General features: G+C 46.6%; 1 protein-coding gene across 1 annotated transcript in view; it reads left to right on the top strand.

Moving 5' to 3' along the window:
• CACNG2 (calcium voltage-gated channel auxiliary subunit gamma 2) overlaps positions 1–20969 on the top strand; it is a 59005-nt gene that overhangs the window by 698 nt on the left and 37338 nt on the right. The window lies entirely within an intron of this gene.

The following is a 20969-nucleotide window of genomic DNA, read 5'->3' as shown; positions in this document are numbered from 1 at the left end:
CCTCTTCCCCACCCTCCTCCCCCCCACCTTCCCCAAAAATTCACTTCCCCCCTCCAACTGGAATAATGTGCGTGTTACAAAAACACCGAAAGACCTTTCCAAAAAGCAACTGTGTGGTCTGCCCGTCTTCAGCTTGTTTGTATTGCCTGGGAAAGCAATGCCAAAATGCTGTATTACTGCTGTGCTCCGGCTGTAACCACAGAGTGAAATAATTGCTCTCTTTGCAAATGGCTTATTTGCAAAGACAAGACTGGGAGTGAGGGACGATGTGGGGAGGGGGTGACTGCAAAGCACTTCGGATGCAATTATTAGTTCACTTTAGGAGGGAAAAAGAGAGAAAGGGAGGCAACCCTGTTATGTCCAAAATGCCTCGTACAGTAAATCTAACAATTCCAGTCATCTCGAGCAGAGTTCAGAGCATTTCGTAATGTCTGTAAGCAACCACATCTCACTGGGCTGGGTGCAGAGGGGTCCAGTTGGTGGCCGATTGGTTTGGTTTGGGGCTGGGATTTTTCCCCTGTTTGTTTGCTGTTGGGGGTGGGTTTTTGTTTGGGGCTTTTTTTTTTTAAGGTTTATGGTAAAGGCTAAAAATAAACAAGTCTCTGAATGGAAAAATCAGCCTAAGTCTGATGTGGTGAAACTGAACAGCAACTCAGTGACATGTCTGATGGCAGAAGAGACATCACCGCAGCGAACTTCTGGAATCAGACGTTCCTAAGGGAGGGGGAAAGAAAAGAGGGGCCAGTGATTCACTTTTGAATATGTGTTGCTCAGTACTGCTATTGGCGTACGTGTGGGCTGGGGAGGTGGTCTTCAGCCTGTGCTGGAGGGATAGGGGCAACCGATGTAAATGCGTGGTTTATGTTACACACGTAGCGAGAAGGAGAGAGCGAGAGGACAAGAGTGCACATTGCAGCCCATTGTAAAAGCCCTGTTTATGAATCAGCTCCCAGCTGGAGGGTGGGCTGCTGGGGGTTTATGGACATCCAGGAATAATGTCTGTGTCTGCCGGTGTCCACCAGCGCTGGGTGTGCCTGGAGCTCCCCGATGGGAGAGAACGGGGAGCGGGTACCGCAGAACTGATTTTCAAAGACCGGCACTGGGAGATGGAAGGCAGGGGGGAGGGGGGGAATAAACTATGTATGTCCTGATGTGTCTCACCAAAGCAAGCTAAAGCTGCTGTTTGGAAATGGTTGTGTCCGGGAAGAAGCGCGAATTTCCCCCCCGTTCTTGGTGCAAACGGTTGAGTGATGGCTGGACATGTTTTGAATAGCTAAGTGACTTCATTGAGCGATGGTCTATTTGACGCATACTGCATTTAGTGCCCTTTGTCAACCCAAACTGCTGCCTTTTAACATATCCTGCAGAGGAGCTCTATGCTGAATACTATATGCTGTCTCCATGCCAGAAAATCAATAGCAGTAAATTAATGGGGGATGTTTTAAACACACTCGCTCACACTCATGCACGCATTTCCTCCAAATAGATAAATATATAAATATATAGAGGTATATGTTAATAAAAAATGAAAAGCCTTTCACACAGCTATTCCTTACAACCGGGGAAGGAGACATCTCCTTAATTAAAAATTAATGAGAGAGGGGGAAAACCAAAAAAAAAGGAAGCCCAAAGCCATGCGGGGAAGGGAGGCTGCGGGGAAGGGAGAGCTCCCTTCCTGAGCCGTGTCCCCAAGCTGGAGGGCGGAGGGAGGCTGGGGTGGAGACAGGAGGTATGAGGACCCCGGCCGGGAGAGGCAGCGCATTCAGATCATGTCTATCTGCCCACAGAGCTGTACCCAGAGGGACGCGGTCTGAGGGGGAGGAGGAAGGGGCGGGTGAGGTTTGTCAGATTGGAGGAGCTCAGGGCTCCTTCTCCTTTACATCTGACAGGACCCCACAGGCACTGTGGAGAAGTGGCTTGCATGACAAAGGAAAGCGCCAGGATGCTTCCCATTAAAAGCTCCGAAGTCCCCCCAGCCCCCCCAGTGCTGCGCTGCCAGCCAGTTCCCGTGTCCTCCCTGTTGATGCTCTCCAGAGGGCTCAAACGGCAGCCCTGCACGAGGGGTGTGAAATGCAGCCTGAGCACAAGCTGCATGACCCTGGCAGGGTGCTCTTGCTTGCCCCAGCCGTGTGAGGGTTGGGCTGGCCTGTTCCCCCAGCCCCTGGACGCTGGGCAGAAGTGGTGAGCGGGGTAGGAGGGTGCAATGCACCACGCAGGAGCTGAGCCCAGCTCTGAGTCCCTAGCCTGAGGGCACAGGTTGCGCCAAAACTTGGATAAAGGCTCGGTAGCAAGAGCATCTCAGCAGGAGGCAAAACCAGCCCTGCAGCCACATGCCGAGCAGGGCCTCGGCGTGGGTTTGCCTCATGGGGCGGCACGGCACACATCTGATACCACCGCTGCCGGGATGCCCCCGCTTGGCTTCCCGCATCCCCACAACCTGCACGGGCTGGTGGCTGGCACTCTTTTGCTCCCAGAAGAGCACAGCCAAGTATCTTCACCAGCCCCTGGACAGCAGGCCTCTTACTGTCACATCTGATCACCTTAGGGGGGGTTATCTTCTTTCTCGGCAGAAGGAATCAGAAAGGTGTCCCTGGTTGACTCACTCTCCCTGGTGAAAGCTGCCTGCTGGTGAGCAGGAGGGAGAAGGGTGCAGCAAAGGCTCTTTTCCCCCATGATGCAGAGGGTGGGCAGACTTGTGGAGGGAAGGGCTTGGTCCCAGGAGGCCGTAAAAAGGGCAAAACCCGTGGACTCTGCTCACACCCTGCCCACGGTGTGGCAAAGGCACCTGTCAAAGGGTGTGGGACAGACATGCTTCTGCTGCCTGGGGTGGGTGTCAGGGCAGGTCTATAGGGTGAGGGGAGGTAGTGAAGAGCAGGGCAGGAGGCTTCGTGACAAGAAAGTAATCAAAGAAGGAGCCCAAACTGCCTTCTGCTACTGGTAGGAAGCCTCTGATGAGGTTGCCTTCATTTCTGGGGATCTGGAGGAACACTGGCATTAGTCAACACTGTAGGCTGTCAGAGATGGTGGACTCCTCCTGTTCAAAATATTGTGCTAAACTGTCTTTTCTCTTCTTGGCCAAGATATCCAGTAGCAAAAATGGATGTGGGGACTCAGTCTCGGGCTGTACACACAGATACACTACGGTCAGAATTGCAAGTTCCTCTTGGAGAATTTGGTCCCTGGGCTTTCAATTTTCAGGTTCCCCTCTCTTCAGTCATTCTGTTCCCCACAGTGGACTTTCAGTTAGCATTTTCAGATCTTTGTATTGCTCCAAAGAGGAGTGTCATTTGGGATGTTCCTCCTCTATCAGGATTTCTTTCCCCACTTTCTTGTGTCCTACAGTGAGCCCCTGCTCCATGGTGGGGCTAGAGCAGAAAGGTGGTGTCGGTTCACATTACTGCAGATCGCATTTCTGGTTTTTTTCCTAATCTTCCTTGAGATAATTTTTTCTCAGTCTTTGATGTTGCCCAAATATGTCCCCAGGCCATTCAAAAATCTTTGCCCTTCAAGAAAAATGGCCTTTAACTGTGTAGGCATAAACACACATGTACACCAAGCAATTGAGATCTGCAAGCTCATGCCACACATGGATACTGCACCTCTTACAACTTTGAAATGGTTGCAGATCTTCCAGCCTAATTCCTTCTTGGCACCAAATGCTTTAAAACCACTTTTTATTATGAATGATGCCTTGTCTAAGTCTTTCATTAGCTCCTGTAAATCTCCTACAGGATCTCAAAAAGTGAGCGACGATGCCTTATCAGGGTCTTATGAAGCAAGCAAATGAAATGTATTTTATATCTGTAGGTTATTGGTTTTGTCATGTTGTCATTATTATTAGGAAAGGTATAGGTCTGCGAGGCTTTTATACCGAGAAGGAGGGAGAGAAGAGTCCAGGGCAGGCAGGCATGAGTGATGTGCATGGGGTTAGACATCCCTGTAGATCTCACTGGTGTGAAGGCAAGTAATTGAATGGATGTTGGTGCAGAATATAATTCCTGCCTAGAGACCCTTCCCAAGGAAAATTAATGAGCTGATCTGTTCCCTTTCCAGTTTGTTATATCTGAACAGCGCATGAGAGTTAAGTGCAATTTCAGTGTTTGCAAAAATGAAGAGCTGACAGCAAAGTGAGGCAGGGCACAGGCAGTGGACAAGCTTCTGCCAGCCAATTCTGGCGTTGCGTCGCTTCCTCGCGCTGCCTTCTCCCACTGCTGTTTGCTCCTGGGCCACCTCTTTCCTTTCACACCCATCTTATGAATGGTTTTTTCCTTATCTTCCTTCTTACCTTTCCCGATTTCCTTTCTTTTACCCTTCGTTTCTGTCAGCATCCCTAGTCTTGCACTGCAGAATTGCCTGCCGTCCTACTTCCAAGGATCCACAAATCTGCCGGGGTCCTTTCCCTTGACTCTTGCTGTCCTAATCCAGGGGCTTTTCTGAACACACAGTGAAAATAGCAGTAGATTAAGTCAGGGTCTCCATGTCTTCGTGGTTCAGGTCCAGGAGCAGCCTAGCACAGCCCTGAGATGCAGCAGGAGGCAATGGCCCGGCACATAGCTGATTGCTGCTGGCATTGCATCTGCTGGGGAGAAGGAGGATGCAGAGCTGGACAGGCTTTGGATAAAAAGGAAGACAAAGGATTTTAAAAAGTGGGGTGGCAGATGGCGAGGGAGAATTACTCAGGATCCCAGACTTGGGTGGGTTTGGTTCTCCTCTCAGCTTAAATTCACACCTGGCTGTAAGTCACCGAGAAGGTAGGGATTTGAGGGGCTGAGACCTGCAAGCTCAATTCCTTTGTAAGGTTTGACAAGGAAATGCTGTTCCTCACCAGTGAGTTGCTAGAACTGACTTTTAAATTACTTCTAAATAATGAATCTTCCTACTGACAGAGAAAGAGGAATGGGTTAATATTGTCCTGAAATGCACCAGAAATTGCCTTGCTGAAGAGAGTGAGAGCGAAATACAGTGGGAGGGACATGCAGATGCAGTGTGGCAGCAGTAATGTATAAAGAAATTACACAGAGATAGAACAAATGTCTCTTTGCCAGGGAGACCAGGAGCTATTCCTATCCAATGTTTCCCTTTTAACCCATCCCTTTCCCCATGCAACCCTCTGAGCCCGTGTCTCACTTCGCTGTGGTTTGGTACGATCTAAGCAAGAGTTTTTGGGGAGGAGGACCACTGGGGTTTGACAGCAGAATCTCCATATTTATTTAATTTAAAAGCAGTAGCGAGGAGGTTGCCGGGGGGAGCAGGGAACATTTCAGGCTCTCAGATGGCTCTGCCCCCTGCCCCTGTTTTAAGAGCAGATTCCCAATCAAGCATACCCGGTTTATCCCAGGGGGAGCCCTTGCTGCTCCATTCTGCACTGCTTCTCCCTTCCATATTGCACTCGTTGTCAGGGGATGTGCTTCTGCCTTTCGCGGGCATGAAACCTTCCCCCTTGCAGGGGGCTCTCGGGGAGGGAAGGGGGCTGCTGCTGGAGGAATGGATTAGCAGTGGGGCTCTCACTCTGTCTCTTCCCCCCCACAACCCCGATCCCAGGGCGACAGCTACCCGTCAGGGGAAACACAGAGCGCAGAACAGGTCAGCCATACGCAGAACGTCTTGTAAATACAGTACACCTAAAAGTTATTTTTCTCTTGCCTGTATGACCCCAGCTTTTTCCTTGCCCTCCATCTTTGACTCATTCTATCCATCTCCATTTTAATTTGTTCTTGTTTCCCTCCCCTGTTTCTCCTCTGTATTTTTCTCTTTCATCTTCATGTCTCTTCTGTGCTTTCTCTCAAAAGCAGTTTCTCCTTCGTTATTTCTCTCTGTTTCTCTCCAAGTTCTCTGAGGCCCATCCCCCTTGCTCTTTTCTCTGTTATATTATCTTGTCCTTGCTCTCCTCTGTCCCCTTTGCTCCCGCCGTCTTATCTCTCTGTCCTCTTTCCCCTTCTCTCTGCCATCATTTCCCCCATCTCATGTACAGTCATTCCCCCCAGCCGAAGGGCCCCATCCTTTTGGACCTGTGCTGCTTCTACGTTCTAAAGCAAGTCTTTTCCAACCCTTCTCTGACTCTCCCCCTCGTCCTTTTGCCAGCCAGTGTCCCCCCTCCTCAAAGCAGTGTGTGACACCAGTTGCTGTCGCTGTCTTCTCTTGCCCCCAGGGCAGCCCGGCTACCTCTGAGGGGGGTGAGACCCAAGCCCCTCTTTCTGCTCTCCTCATTGTTTGTTCCCTGTGGTCAAGCCAACATCCCTCCACTTTGCTGCCTCCAACCTCCCGTGGCCGGAGGGCTCACTGGCAGCTCAGCTGATGAGCTGGCTCATCTGCATGCAGCCAGCAACTGGGCTGGAAGGAGCTCACGGCAGCCCTAAATACCCTCCCTGGCAACCCTCAGACATGGATCAGGCCAGGATCCAAATGGAAAATAAGGGTCTCTGTAGCCATAACCCTGGGGCAGTTGTTGTGCGCTACAGTGAAGGATCTCCGGTTGTCAGGAAGAAGTGTCTCAGCAAACAGTCGTCATTTTCAAGCTGTTTACAGGGGGATGATTTTCTCTAAGATTCTCAGGAATGCCTAAGGGGGTGAGGTGAATGGGGCTGGGGTCTCCAGGCCCAGTGGATCTCGACGATCGGCTGAATGAACCTCAGTGAGTCAGGTCAGAGGGCACCACTGGCTGGTGGGAAAAGGGGGATTGCGTACCGTGCAGGGCTCTACATAAACCACGGCGGCTCGCTGGATGCCAGAAACAGGGATATTGTTGTCAGTGGCCCAGTGCAGCACACGGCTGTAGACAGAAAACCCACCACTAGCAAGTCCCCCAGTGTAAAGAGTAGAGCAGGGGGGATAGCAGAGAGTGCAGAAGCAAGGGCCATCCAAGGCGGGGGGGGATTGCGAAGTCAGAAGAGGGTTCATAAAAGGGGGACAGGGACAAGGAGGAGTAGGAAAGACCATGTGTATGAAGGCAGTCTGCAAGACTCTACGTGTTTGCCTGGAAAAGGAGGTGAATGAGAGGGAAAGTGATTGGATTGTATTGAATAATGAATGGGCTAGAGAAGATGGATCAGTAGCTCTTGATTTCCCCATTTTGTAACACACAGACAAGAGGACCTGACGTGAGTCACCGGAGACCCAGTTAAAGCTTTCTCATTTGATGCGTATGAGGGCTGTGGAGCTCATTGCCACCGGAGCTCCCGTGGCCAAGATTTTAACAACATTTAGCAAGCAAGTGGGCATTTACGACAGAGTTCACGAAAATTAAGCGTCCTCCTAATGGATGTGAACAGCATTTTGGGTGTTTCGTAATTCAGCAATTAAGCCAGTCGCCATAAAAACTAGGATAACATTTCACAAGGGCAGTCTATCCCCTATCTGACTGCCATGTGGTTCTTGCCTCTTCCCTGAAACATTTGTCAGGGATTAAACAGAGCTCAGATTTACTTAGTCTAGCATTTCTTTTGTTTCTAGATGCTATGCTATGCAGTTGCAATATAAGATACAAACTAGGCCTGCGTTTCTGCTGGTGTCAATGACTGCCCTAATTTGACAAATTAACAGCGAGTTTAGGTATTTCTATCAATTTTTTTTAGGAAGGATCTGGGATAGAGAGCAATTAAGAGCATATGGAATTAAGTGGAGTCCTCTTTCTTCACACCCCAGGGTATAAAGTAAGTAGTTAGCAGTGAAGGTGCTATAGATGTGTGAAGAATTATTATTGTTGAAGTCCCTGCTTCCCAGAAAGCAATAGGCTTTGGGTCTCTTTGATGCTATCATGACTAAATTAGAAACGAGGTTGTCTCTTTTCTCTTGTATCTGTGGAAAAGATTACTGAACTGGCATCTGATGACGTACAATACTGTAGTGTTTCTATGCACAAGAGATGAAGGCCCAGTTCTCCCCGTGTTTGCACTGATGCAACCTCACTGACTCGGATGAAGCCACGCTGCTTACGCTGCAAGCGTGTAGGCAAGGGGAGAATGAGGCTGAGGAAGGGCTGTGCGTGCTTTAAACAGCCATGTCCCCAAGGTCACTGCGTGTCCCCGCTTTGCCAGTGCTGTACCCAGCAAACCAGGGGTTAAATTCACTTCCAGTGTGAGTGGGTGCAACAGCCCCAAAGTTAATGAGATTCTGCACTTATTTATGCCAGCTGTTCACCCAGTCCAGCAGTTCCTTTTTTAACTATTTCTATTTTCATCGTCTTTCACCCTCATTAGAAAAATTCAACCTGGCTGCCCTCCCTGTGGGGCAAAAATCCTCTTACAGACTCCTCACCTTGGATCAGTGAGCGTGTAAAATGGCAAAGGTGACCATGAACCTGCTGGCATTCACCTTTCTCTTTTTCTTCTTTCTGCATTTCTATCTTTCACTGAATCTCTTTTATTTACTAACAGCTTTCTGTCTCCCAGCCCCATTTATCTTCTTTGTGTTACAGAAAAGCTCTCTCATAAAATTCCAGACTACACAATCAGAGTTTCCATAACAAGCCCTGCAGGATAGGTGAAATCCACTTGTGTTTCTGTGGCACAGGCTGCTGAAGTTTTTATACTAGCTTCCTATCAAATCTATAACTCCCCAGAGAAGCATATGGACTTTATCCTGCACCTCCTATTCCCCCAGAGCATATACTCCTACCTGCTAGCTGTGAAAAACAGAAAATGAGGATGGTATACAAAAACTTGAGAATGCAATGCCATCCTATCCATGGGTAGGAATTTTTCTGATGTGTGTTTTTGCTAGAAGCAAACAACTATAAATTTCTGATTTAGCTTGTTGTATAAAGTATACATTCTGTCAAATAAAGAATAACACTATCCACCTCCGTCCCCTGGATTTTCTATCCCTTTCTGATTTTTCTTTTCCTATTTCTCAGTTTTCATTCTCCTCCTGAACATGATTTTTTTTAGTGTCTGTTTTATTTTTCTCCTCCCACTGCTTCATAACTACATTTCATTCTTAAATTTGCTATCACTCAGAGAACTTCTCTCTTTCTTCAGGTCTTGTTTATACCACCAGTGTAGCTGCAGTGTGAGGGATCACACTTGAACACTGAATATGTCCCACGTTTATGGTCATGTTCATTCAGTATCATAGATGAAGCACTGTCAATCAAACCACTTTTGATCCAACCCTATTTGCTGACTCCTGCAACCTTACTGTGGCCTGTCCATTGTAACTAGGAAATTTCTGAGAACCTGTTCCTGGAGCTTTATTTCCTCCTGAAGGTGTGGCCTAATACTTTTCTTTCTTAGTTTCAATTTTTTTTTTTTCATTTTTGGTTTCAATTTTTCTTCATTGTCTCCATCAGCCCCCTTCAGAATTCACTGTTTCTTCTTTTCTTCCCTTTTTTTCCACATCGTCTCTCATGTCTGCCATTTTCTCCCCCAGCCCTCACCCCGATGACATTTCTTCTCTTCCCTTTACATTCCTAGCCCATAGTCCTCCTGGGTAGGAACTACTCCCCTTGATCCCATCCCATTCAGCCTCTATGGAGAGGTGGTGGAAAAGGATTGAAAACTAAGTGTGTTCATGTGCGTGTGTGTGCACACGTACACATGTGCATCTCCTTTCAGATATGGTCGGTATGAAAGCTTGGTGATTGAGGTGAAGTGGCCTGGCTCTGACTTTTGCCTTTCAGACAGCCACAAGGAGTCATTTCCAAATGCAGATGCCCCCCAGAATTGCCTTCAGAGTACAGGGTCTCAGGGGATCAATCATCAAGAATTTCTGCTGCTTCCTTTTAGATTCAAACATTGCCCTTTTCCTTAGGTTGAGGGTCACGGGTATTTGAAGGGCAGTGGCAGAATCATGAAAGAAGACATTTTTCTCTTGCTCATTTTTGAGTGAGGGAGTGAATGAACTGTGATAAATATTTTTCTGTATATAGCTAGAGCTGTCTCAAAGAAGTGGCAGGGGAAACAGATGGCAGAGGCCCTTTATAGGCAGCTGCTGTTGTCTCTTAAGGTGTCACCATCACAAGAAAAGTGGTTGTAATTGGGAAGCTTCAAGACCAGTAGCACCTGAAAGGACTCAAACAGAAAAGAATGTCATCCCACGTGAAGGTGCGGGGGGGGAGACAGAAATCAAATATTCAGAGACTAAGGAATGATGCTTGAGAGGTGAAATAAAGCACAGGGAATAGGTTGAAGCAACTATGAAGTTTTACTGAATGGCATGAGCGCAGGATGGATGGTTTCCCTGTGTTCGGGAGTTCATACTTGGCCAGAGACAGTGGGAAGATTGTAGGCAGGGTGAAGAGCTGGTTTAGAGTATTTTGGGGACAGCAAGAGGGGCTGGTGTCCAGAGGAAACAACTGACTGAGAGACAGAGATCCCCAACGCACTGTGGAAATGCACCTGGGGGAGAGGAAAGGTCCAGGAATAGCTATCTCCAGGCTCCTATCTCCTCCAACTTCCTTCAGCACACCCCCGCAGTGTGTGCTTTTGGGATGGGGGGCATGCTACAGTTTGGTGTAGAAGCCTCCGTCCCAGATATTCCTCACATAATTTGCCTACCTGGAGCCCTATCATCTCAGTGTATGCAGCACAAAGAGAAATTGTAAGTTGACCTGTAAAACAACAGAAGTGGAGACATGTAGCTGCTCCCTCAAGAAATAACCAGGGCTAGGTTCCTTCATATCTTCCAGGCTAGGAGGGATTGCACAGTGGACTAGACCCCTAAGTCTTCCAGTCATGGAGTTGTTTAAATCTCTCCTGCTTCCCCTGTGCCTCCAAAAGTAGGAGCCACGTATTCCTTTCAAGGAAGAGAAAATTCACAGGAAAGGTGGTTTGGGAGGAAACCAGGGAGGATGACAGGGTCTATCATGAAGTGCAAGGGTCTGGGGTAACAGAGCAGCTGTGAACAGGCTTGGTGTTGGAGATCAATTGGAAGCTGAACGTCGCACAGTGTCCTCTAGCTGAGACACCTCCATTGCAGCTGTACTCAATAGTCTCGAAGGAAACAACTGCCAAGACCAGAGCAGAGCAGTGCAGCTGTTTTACTGTTGGGAAAGGGAGCAACAGAGAAACGAATATGTCTACCCTGCTGAGTGGACTGCAACACAAACAGCAGCACAGCACACAGGAAAAGCATGGGATTGACAATTTTCCTAAATTTTAGGTGACCACCTAACCACTGCACCACTCTTCCCCAATCATTGCTCCACTCTTCCCCTCTTCAGTCATCACTTTGTCCGTGTGTTCGCAGGAAAGCATAACTCAGAAAGGCCAAGAATACCTTTCCAGGAATTAATTCCAGAGGCTGTCTAAGATCACAGGAGAAAGGTGTTTTTTCTGTGTGCTGCATCATTACAGCTTGGCCCACATTTACAGGAACAGTGAGGGGGAAAACATTCAGAGCAAAGCAAGACTGCAAGAGACAGCACTGTGAGGAGGTAAAGGCACCAGGGCCAGGGAGGATTTATACTCTTCTGCAGAAACTGAAGGGATGGGTTGTTTCTGGGAGTAGACTGACTCAGCTGTGGAGGAAAGCATCTCTGCATGCTGGAAACAGAGGGACAGTTGGGGCTGGAAGGGTCTGTGGCAGCTGGAAAGCACAGCTCGCCAGAAGGAAACAGTAGGCAAGAGGGGACCTAGGACTTGGCCACAGCATGGCATGGGGAGGTGGTAATAGGAATGCAGTGTAAGTGCTGGAAGGAGATAATTGAGAAATATGGTCTGAAAGAGGAGGGTGATTCAGGAGAAACCCTGGGACTCAGAGGTAGGAGAGACTTGAATTGCTGAAAGAAGCAGGAATATCAGCTGAAGCTGATGGATGGAGAGACAGACCTCCTCGTCCACCTTCTCTGACTTGTGGAATGGGACGGATTTTCTCTTGTCTGATGCCAGCATCTGCCACCTATAAAGACCTTTTCTCCCTCTCCCCACTGCTCCAGCCCATGGGAGAAAGAAGGGTTTAGACACACATAGACAGGGCAGGATCAGTCACACAAACCAACCAACCATGGACCTGCAGCAATTTGGAAAGTGTGACCAGTGGTCACGACTCCGTGCGGTATAGTCTGACAAAGGAAAGCTGGGGAGAGGATGAATCAAAGAAGCTGGAGTATAAAATTTTTGTCCTGACTTGGTGATGTCAAGAAATTTATCTATGTAAGCAACTTAAGGCAGACATGGCCACCTCCTACACTGAGGCTCTCTGCTGGCCTCACAGCTGTAAGCACATGAATTTGTCCTCCTTCTGGAGGCCTGGAGTACAGTTTTCATGGCAGAGAACCCATGGTTTGGCCAGATTATCTTTGATAAAGCAGGGGAACCAAAACTTAATGCTCCTTTCTGGCTGCTGCTCTTCGGCAGAGGGTTTCTGAGTATTTCACCTTTTATTGCCGTTGTGCCATTGTGGCTGCACCAAAATGCTTCACGTAGGGTGGAAACACCTTTATGCTAGACACTGTGCATACACAAAAGCTGTTGTCCCTACATCAAAGAAGTGACAATCTAAGATGACAAATGACATATGAAAGGCAGCAAAGCAGAAGACAGCAAATGTGTAAAACTTGTTTCTGCATTGTTGCTTTTGACATCAGTAAGAGGGTATTACACCTAGAACTGACTTCATCTCCTTCTCCAGGCAGAGCAGAATGCAGAACAGGGCACGTCTGCCCAGCACCAGGCAGCGACAGAAGGAGACACCTGAATAACTCTAAGCAAGCTAGCTTAGGCATTTCAAGCCCTAATGGCTACTCAAGCATGGTGCTCTGCACAGGCAAATTAGCAGTGTGTCTGAGAGCTGTCAGGATGCAGCGCTTACTCAGGTGTGTTGCTTCCAAGACCCATGCAAGGTCACATTACATTGTGCCATGGAGACTTACAGTAAGAGCCTCTCTCAGCTCTCAGCCCAAACCTAATTCCCGTATCCCCATATGGGCATGCCTATGTGGTTGGAGGGGTTTTTCCCCATGCTTGGTAACCACAGGTGGTCTGAAAGGAACGAATGATCAGACCTCATTCTGTTCCTGTGGGAGGAGTACTGTATTATTTGGGGTTCTGAAGGGGAGCTTGGTCCCAGACATGTCTCCGAGTGCTTGAGAAATCTGGAGACTGAAGATGCCATCACAACTGGATTTCTCCTTTGCAGTTTTAGCAGGCAGGGCTGAAGGTCACAGAGACTAATCTCCATGTGACCTGCAGATCCTGTTCTTTCACATGAGGGCTGAAGCTTGCTGAAGAGGCAATGCTGGAATGCTTTTGCCCATGTGGTATCTGCCCTGGGGATATACGGCCACTTCCATTTCTAGCGTTGTTGCTTACCAGTGAAAATTCATTGGATTCATGACAAAACTGCAGGATTTACCAGCAAAGAAACAGTTTGTTCTGAAAATAAATAAAATCTGATCTGGAGGTGGTAATTTACTCAGACACCCAAGAGATCACTTATTTTGAGTATCTTGTTTAATTCTCACTGAGACTGCTAGTTTTCTGTCATTCTTGATCTTAGTTTTCTTGGAAAAAGGTGTACATGGCTTCTTCCCCATAATAAAAACAAAGAAAAGGACTCAAAGGAAAGCTCCATGGCCATCACTTCACTGAGCTACACCACAGCAGGGACAGAGGTTGAACCCACATCCAAACAAATTCTTAAGACCTATATGAAGCCCTGCTCTTCTTTGGGATCCACATGAAGAATTAGATCTCTGCAACAGATACACAGTCAGTAGCTTTTCCCAAATAATGAACTAATCAGAAATACTAAAAATAGGCTGCATTGGAACATCAGTTCAGCCATTTGGAATGTAGAGCAAATGGCACTGAATGTGTTTAATGAAGTGAGAGAGCTTTGTTTTTAATCACTGAGCTATTGATAAATTGTTGATAGGTGATCAAATGTGGACTTTGCTTTCAAATGTTGTGACTTTATGAACCTGCCAAGACCCCCTTGAGCCACCCTTGTTCCTTTCACTGCTAATGTAGTAGGACTTCCTGCCCTTTTCAGTACCTAAAATAAGCACTGAATGTGTTTAATGAAGTGAGAGAGCTTTGTTTTTTGTTTTTGATCTCTTGGTTATTTGTTGATTGTTGATCGGTTGTGGACTTTGCTTTCAAATGTTGTGACTTTATGAACCTGCCAAGACCCCCTTGAGCCACCCTTGTTCCTTTCACTGCTAATGTAGTAGGACTTCCTGCCCTTTTCAGGACCTAAAATAACTGTAATGTCGTCTTTCTTTTTCTGGATAACAAACATTTAGCCTCTGGGCCAGTGATCAATTTTCAAGAATAAATGTTCATAGTTGTACAAAATCAGACCCTGGGAACTGGGTCGGATATGTGAGAGAAGATGACAAGATGGGAGGCAGATCAGTTCACATCTCTACATGCTGTTATGAGAATAACAACAGGGCATTAGATTAAGAGGATGGTGAGAGCGAATGAGGGAGAATCTAGGTTTTAATAGTACAGCAGCAAAATGAGTGGGGAACCGGGGTAGAGCCTACAGCTGAGGGGAGATTTAATTTTCATGCAGGGAAGGAAGTGAGCTGGGACCTCATGGATGTTAGACCAAGGGACATGCAAAAGGAGTAAGGGAAACTGAGGCTCTAATAGGAAAAATTAGGTCTATTATGAGGGTTGAGACAATACCGTTGAACCAGTTTAGTTCATGACAGACCCTATTGGCTGTCCTTCGCATGTGAACTAGGTCTTCCAGCATGGCTGGATTATATTCGGTCCAGAATGATGGAGGAGGAAAAAAGAGTCTTAAACTACCGTCACATTCACATGTCCCTGAACTTATGTCATCCAGGATTTCCCCTACATACAGAATGTCTTCAGATGGAATTTAAGCAAAATTCTTTGCTGTTTTGTGCTATTAAATGGGGTGAAACAACTGGAATGAATTTGAGGACCAAGCCCTATATCTATGCTCTGGCTGATGTATGCTAGTACATTAGTGACCTTAGTGGGCAGTTTGCCATGCACCTTGAAGCTAACTTTACTTTTCCTTCCAGTGGAGAAGAACCACGGTGTCTTTCTCATGGTCTGCAGGAAATCTCAAACCGTATTTGAGATACAGTTTACACACTTTACAACAATGTTTTAGCACTGGTTTGTTTAGTACACACAGTCCTTAACAGTTCTATGTTACTGTTATTGGGGTGGGGGACATCATCCAACCTGTGCTAAGCCAGTATAGTAATTAATTAGCTGACTGAACATTTGTATTCTGATTATAAACTCACAAATTATTCAACTCTATCCTGTTAGGAACCAGGTTTTCTTTTTAACCTCAACTGCAAACCAGCTGTCCGTCAATTACGATGTGCTCATACCTTAGGGTGATGAGAGCAGCAGAAAAGCCTAAACGGGTTGCTAGAAAGTGCTACAAGTAAAATAGAGATGTATTTCATTAGCGATGGGAGGATTGGCCGCTCTTTAATTGGATGAATCACCCAATGGGTGTGTTCACGAAGCCAGTCAGAGCGTGCCAGTTCAGTAGAGCCACAGTGAGCAACGCCGTGCTGCGTCATTCAGCATTCTCCGGTGAGTGATTAAATCCATGTCACTTGTAATAAATCAAATGTTGTCACAGGGTCAATCTTGTGGGTCATGCTAGGTTATTGTGGTGATTTTGCACTGGTTATATCAGGTTCTGCTGTGTCATGCAGGTTTTTGCTGGGTCATGGGGTCATGCTGGGTTCCTCAGACACCATCTCTTGAACTCATCAGGAGCCCTGCTGAAGTATGTCAGGGGAATGACGAGAAGGGTTTGCTGCCTAGCCTTCTAGTGCACCTGGTTACGGCCTCTTCTCATGGCTGAAGTATCTCTTCCCTGGAAAATGTGTATTTGTCTCATTTCTTAGTTTAAAAGACACTGTGATTTGTCCCCTCCAAAACAACACCTGCCTGAGGCCCAAAACAGGCAAGATCCAGTCTTGAGCCAGTGACTTCTTTTTTTCAGAAGAGAAAACATCATGCTATTTCAGTTAACTGTATTGCTGCCTGACTCCATAGAGTCAGAAAGAGATCCTGCCCTCTGCTAACAACATTGCTGCACATTGCTGGTGTAAGTTCCCTGTTATAGGGAAACCCCCACGTGGCCAAGAAATGCATAAACCTGCCCTCAGTTAGGGGATGTGGCCAAAGGTCAGATAGTGCAAGTAACAAGACATCATGTTCCAGGAGTCCCCTGCTTCAGTCGTGCCTTGTTTTGAGTTATGATTTGGTCAGATCAGAGACCAAGCCAATCTCTTCTGGTTTGATGGTCAGAAAAATGCAAACACAGCAGAAATCCACCTTTAACCCCCACACCATCTATCCTGTTTCAGATACCACTGAGAAAGCTGGAAATCCACAGCTTCCCTGCAGAAGTCACTTTGAATGGCAAGAGTTTAAAATGTTGACATTTTTATGCATAGAAAGATTATTCTAGGATTTTTTTAAAGATCATTATGGCCTCCTGGGAGGTCTGTGTGGTTAGCTGAATAGTAACTGATGCTTGCTTTCACAGAGAAGGAACATAAGAATAGTCTCTATAAAATTTTTAAACCTCTCAAAGTAAATTTATTTTCCATGACACACATGGCATCTCCAGAATAGGGAGTGGCAGATTGTGGTATGGAAGTTTTACTGGTACCAATCAGGATGACATTCCCAACCCACTAGTGCCATCACTGGTCAGGTAAACAAAGACTAACAGATGATTTGCTGAAGGAAATGTCCCATTTTTCATCAGCAAAAACAATGCTGCTGGTGAGGTTTCAACTTGTGCTTTCTATGCATGCCATCGCTGTCCTCTGCTCACAGCAACAGAATTCATTCTGCTAGTGCATGGTTTTTCACTCCTTGATGCATTTCATCACCCAGTGTCCCTGGAGCACTAGAAAATGCTCCCATGCCCATTCCATATGTGAAAAATTTCAGGCACAGGAAGGTTAAATGGTTAGCCAAGTATACACAAAGACTGCGGCAGAGCTGAACTCTTCGCCAAGTCTTATGTCCATATCCAGATCACTCCACCATCCTTCCAGAGCGCTGTTTGCCTGGCCCCACTGCCTATCACACCACAGAAGGGTATTGCCTATTTTCCAAGTGTGAAGTACATAGATGATCTCTAAAGCACCACAGAAATGTCATGGATTGCAATCAATAGTGTATTAGAGCTGATTCAAGCTCTACAGTACTTCTTGCAAGCTCCCAGATACTTTGAACATGGGAGGTCTCTGCAGGAGCCACATCAGACCTTGCTGGTCTTCTATTGGAGTCAGTGAGTGAGCCAGGAAAAAAGTTATTCCCTCTGCAGTTGAAATCGAACTCGTATTTTCCTCAGCAGAGCTATTTTAAGTCATTCTTTATTATCTTTTTTCTCTCAAAGCAAAGCCCATTTGATACTCAGAGGTTGTTAGAACCAAACAGGAAAGAGAGAACACTGGGGTATTGTTCTTGCTGCAATTGCAGACTTACTTGGTACCTAAAAAAGATTTTATTAAAAAACAAATCAACTCTGGAATGCTTTGAGTGAGAAGAAGAAAACAGCAAAGGAAAAAAGAAAAAGAAAATCCATGCTGTTGAAGTCTTGGGCAGTGTCAGGGAAGTAAGGCCTGAAGTTGACATACTGGGTCAAATCCATAGCTACTACAAGTGAGCATAAACCACTGATTCTTATCGTCAGCGATGATGCGTATGAGACTAAGATGCAGATTATCTCATTTAACTTTTGTGATGTAAGAAGGATCCAGTACTGAGTTCCTGTGTACATCTGCAACAGATGGTGTTTAATAGCAACAACAGTCACTGTGGGTATGCCTTTCCACGTCTTGCTGGATTCCAGCATTCTCCTCAGGCTTTCCATGTCAGTTGTAACTCACCTGGAGAAATTTTCAGGTGTGTTTTTCTACTGCAAAAGCAAGACATGGAAATGCATCCACATTAACTTGCCACAGCAGCACAGCTTCATGTGTGCTACGTGATGCAGGCAAAGACACAGTTTGGCACCTCACATTGTTTTTCTTCCACACACCAGCACAAGGAATCATCTCACCATCGTCCATTCATTTCTTTCTCCACGTGCTTGTCTGTGTTTTTTTTCTTTCTCATTCATGTTCAGCAGGTGCCTTCAATTCCCAAACATGTTCCCAGATCTTTTCCAATGTCAGCCGTAGAGCTAAAAAGGAATTTTCGGAATTTGATTGATCAGGTTGTCACAAACCTGGCTGGGAGCCATTTGTTGGACAATCATCAGATTGCTGCCGCAGAATCCAGCTGCTGAGTTTCCAATGTGCTTTTAGCCTCTGGAGCATAAAGAGAGAAAAAAGTATTACACCTGACTGGGCATCTCCAGGGATGTTGGAGGGGCGCAGAATCTCTATCGACTATCTCTTCCTGAGAGCTTGACCTCCTGCTGCAGTTGCCTCTCCCTGCAGGCTCGCACAACTTCCCCAGGTAGCTTAAGTGCAGCCTTTCACAGAATCTATCATGAGGCATGAGCCTTCTGGCTTACACTTTAATTCATCAGGCACTGCTAGATGTAAGACATGTGTGATAAAGATGAACTTTGCACATAATGTCGGAACCCAGCATCTCTCAGAAAATACAAATCATGAGAAAACAACAAACACGATGTCCCCACCCACTGCTCCCTCTCCCTTTGACTTGGTGGGGGGTCTCCTGCCTTCAGACTGCCAGCTCATAATTTGTCTTTTCTGACCGTGGTTATTCCCTTCACTAAATTAGGCTTTTTCCTTTCAAAACCCATTCACTCCCCTCTCTGCCATGATTCTCTCCTGTCTCTTGATGAAGCTTCCTGTTTTGTTCCTCGCCCAAGTCTTTCTTTAATCCTTTCCATCCTTACCTGGCTTTGTTCAGCTTTTTGTAACGTGCATAGGGCTCAGCAATCCCACCACCGCATCTTTGATCTCAGTCATCACCCACCATGGTTCAAGGACCAACTACTGTCAATGACATATGAAGGACTCTTCTGCCTAATAGTGAGCAGGCATCCACACTGAAGCTACTCTCATAGTTACAGCAATGTAATAACACCGTGACATCAAGGAGAACGCACAACTCATGCAGAGGTCCCACATCAACATGAGGCTCAGGACCAGCTGTTCAACAGCTGGCACCCAGGGAAGAGGCATTTAAACCCAGTGCTATTCTAGCAGTTTTGCAGGCTCAATAAGTACAATGACTTTGAAAGAGGTAGAGATAATTATCTCAACAAGCAATTGGGGCCTTCAGCTGCTCATCTGGCAAGTGTTCAGAGCTGCTGGTTCTAGAGGACACCTGTCCACCTGGATCTCCTCCACCCATTCAAGTTCCCTGCACAGGAGCTCAGAGCAAAAAGACAAGATCAGGACACAGGTTACCTTCTAGCTGTTACATGAGTCAGGGACACAGTGCACAGCATAACCTGCATGTTTTCATAAAGGTAAATAGGTGGAAGCATCACATTATCTGTGGCTGCAGCTCAGCAGATGCTCCATTTGCACACTACAATTTATGAGCCGTGCTGTGGTATGATTTAGAGAGTAGAGGACAGAGTGCTTTGGTTTCATCAGGGACATGGAGGTAAGGGAAGACTTCCCATGAACGGGCTGTGAATACAGCTTAGGGTATGAGACAGTCTTCCTACGCTGACATGCCCACACACAGACCAGTGCACAGATCACCCTTGGAGTAAGGATGACTCGATGGGCTCTTATTATAAATGATCCTTGGCTAACAACATAGACAAAGTAATTTATGGCTCTTCCTGCATTTCTGAATAATCTTTAGTAGGTTGAATTGTCCATAAATCTATTGCTGTTCTTTGGATACAGGTGTGAATCCAAGGACTCTCTGACTCTTAAAATGATGAAGTTTGGCAAGCAGAAATCACTTTTTAAATCAAGGATTCACTCTTCTCTCATTTAAATACTGCAGGAAGTGGTGACACACTTACAGGAAGTAAGGTCTGATTCTGGTAAACTGGGCTGAAATAACTTGCCATTTTCGGAGCAGGATGAAACACATGGCAATTATAACACAAGAAGCTTTATGAGGATGTAACTGTTTAAAAGCTGATTAGGAAAAAGAGGGACTTGGCATCCAATCTGGAAGGGTAGTAGAGGGAGGGATGGCTGCATGGCAGGACTCCTGTTGGTGTATGAATGTTTGCGCCATGGTGGCATTGTTATCCCCTTCTTGTCCTGACAATATACAGTCAATGGCACTTCAGGAGGTGGGTGGGGGACATCTGGTTAATGAGGAACAGATGGACATCATCGGACGTGCACTATACCTGCTCTTTCCTTCGCCGCTCCCTCCCTTGCTCTCTGATTTCTCTATTCTCCCCTGCAGCTGAGCTCTTCCTTTTCCTTCTTTTAAATGGGAGGGAATGTTTGTGTGCTCCTGAGAAAGAGCAACGAATGGCTCTGGTGAGAGCCAAGTGCAATACCAGCAAATGCAGTTAGGAAATGTCTCAGCTGTAGCATGTGCCTTTCTCTGGGATCCCTACATGCTGTGCTGGTCCCCACTTACCGCGTCCCCTTCCCACTCCAGTTCCTGGACCCATCATGAGAGTGGGCAACAGAGGCCACTTCCTCATGTGCCATTTCTTTGATATGACCTGTTTAATGATTTGAGAAGGACTTTCTTGAAGCCCATTCTTTGGGACTTGGCAGTTTACCCCACTGTGAAAAGGTATTTGTTTATCCATCCTGGCTCTCCTCTCCTTAGCTCATGGGGGTGATTTTTAGAAAAGGTGCAGTGATTAGAGCTGGAAACCTGAATTTCCCTTCCATCCTTCTGGTTCCTTCACAGCACGTAGGTAGGATTTGTGTCTGTGCTTGTGTGTTCTCATCCAGTTAACGGGTGCCAGTAAAGTGGGTTTGTTGGTCTCCCATAAAAATCTGAAAAGCTGAATACAAACCAGATCCTGAGAGAAATACAAATTCCCAAAGGCTTGTGCATCTCACAGCTCAGAGGAGACAGCACAGCGTTCCTAGATGTGCTTCTACAAAGGAAATCTTCCTAAATCCCTGTGTTCCAACCAACACT

This window comes from Aptenodytes forsteri, unplaced genomic scaffold (genome assembly GCF_000699145.1).
Source record: "Aptenodytes forsteri isolate BGI_AS27 unplaced genomic scaffold, ASM69914v1 Scaffold284, whole genome shotgun sequence".
NCBI lineage: Eukaryota > Metazoa > Chordata > Aves > Sphenisciformes > Spheniscidae > Aptenodytes > Aptenodytes forsteri.
Note: the sequence above shows the minus strand (reverse complement) of the source record. Positions and strands in the feature narration are given on the sequence as shown.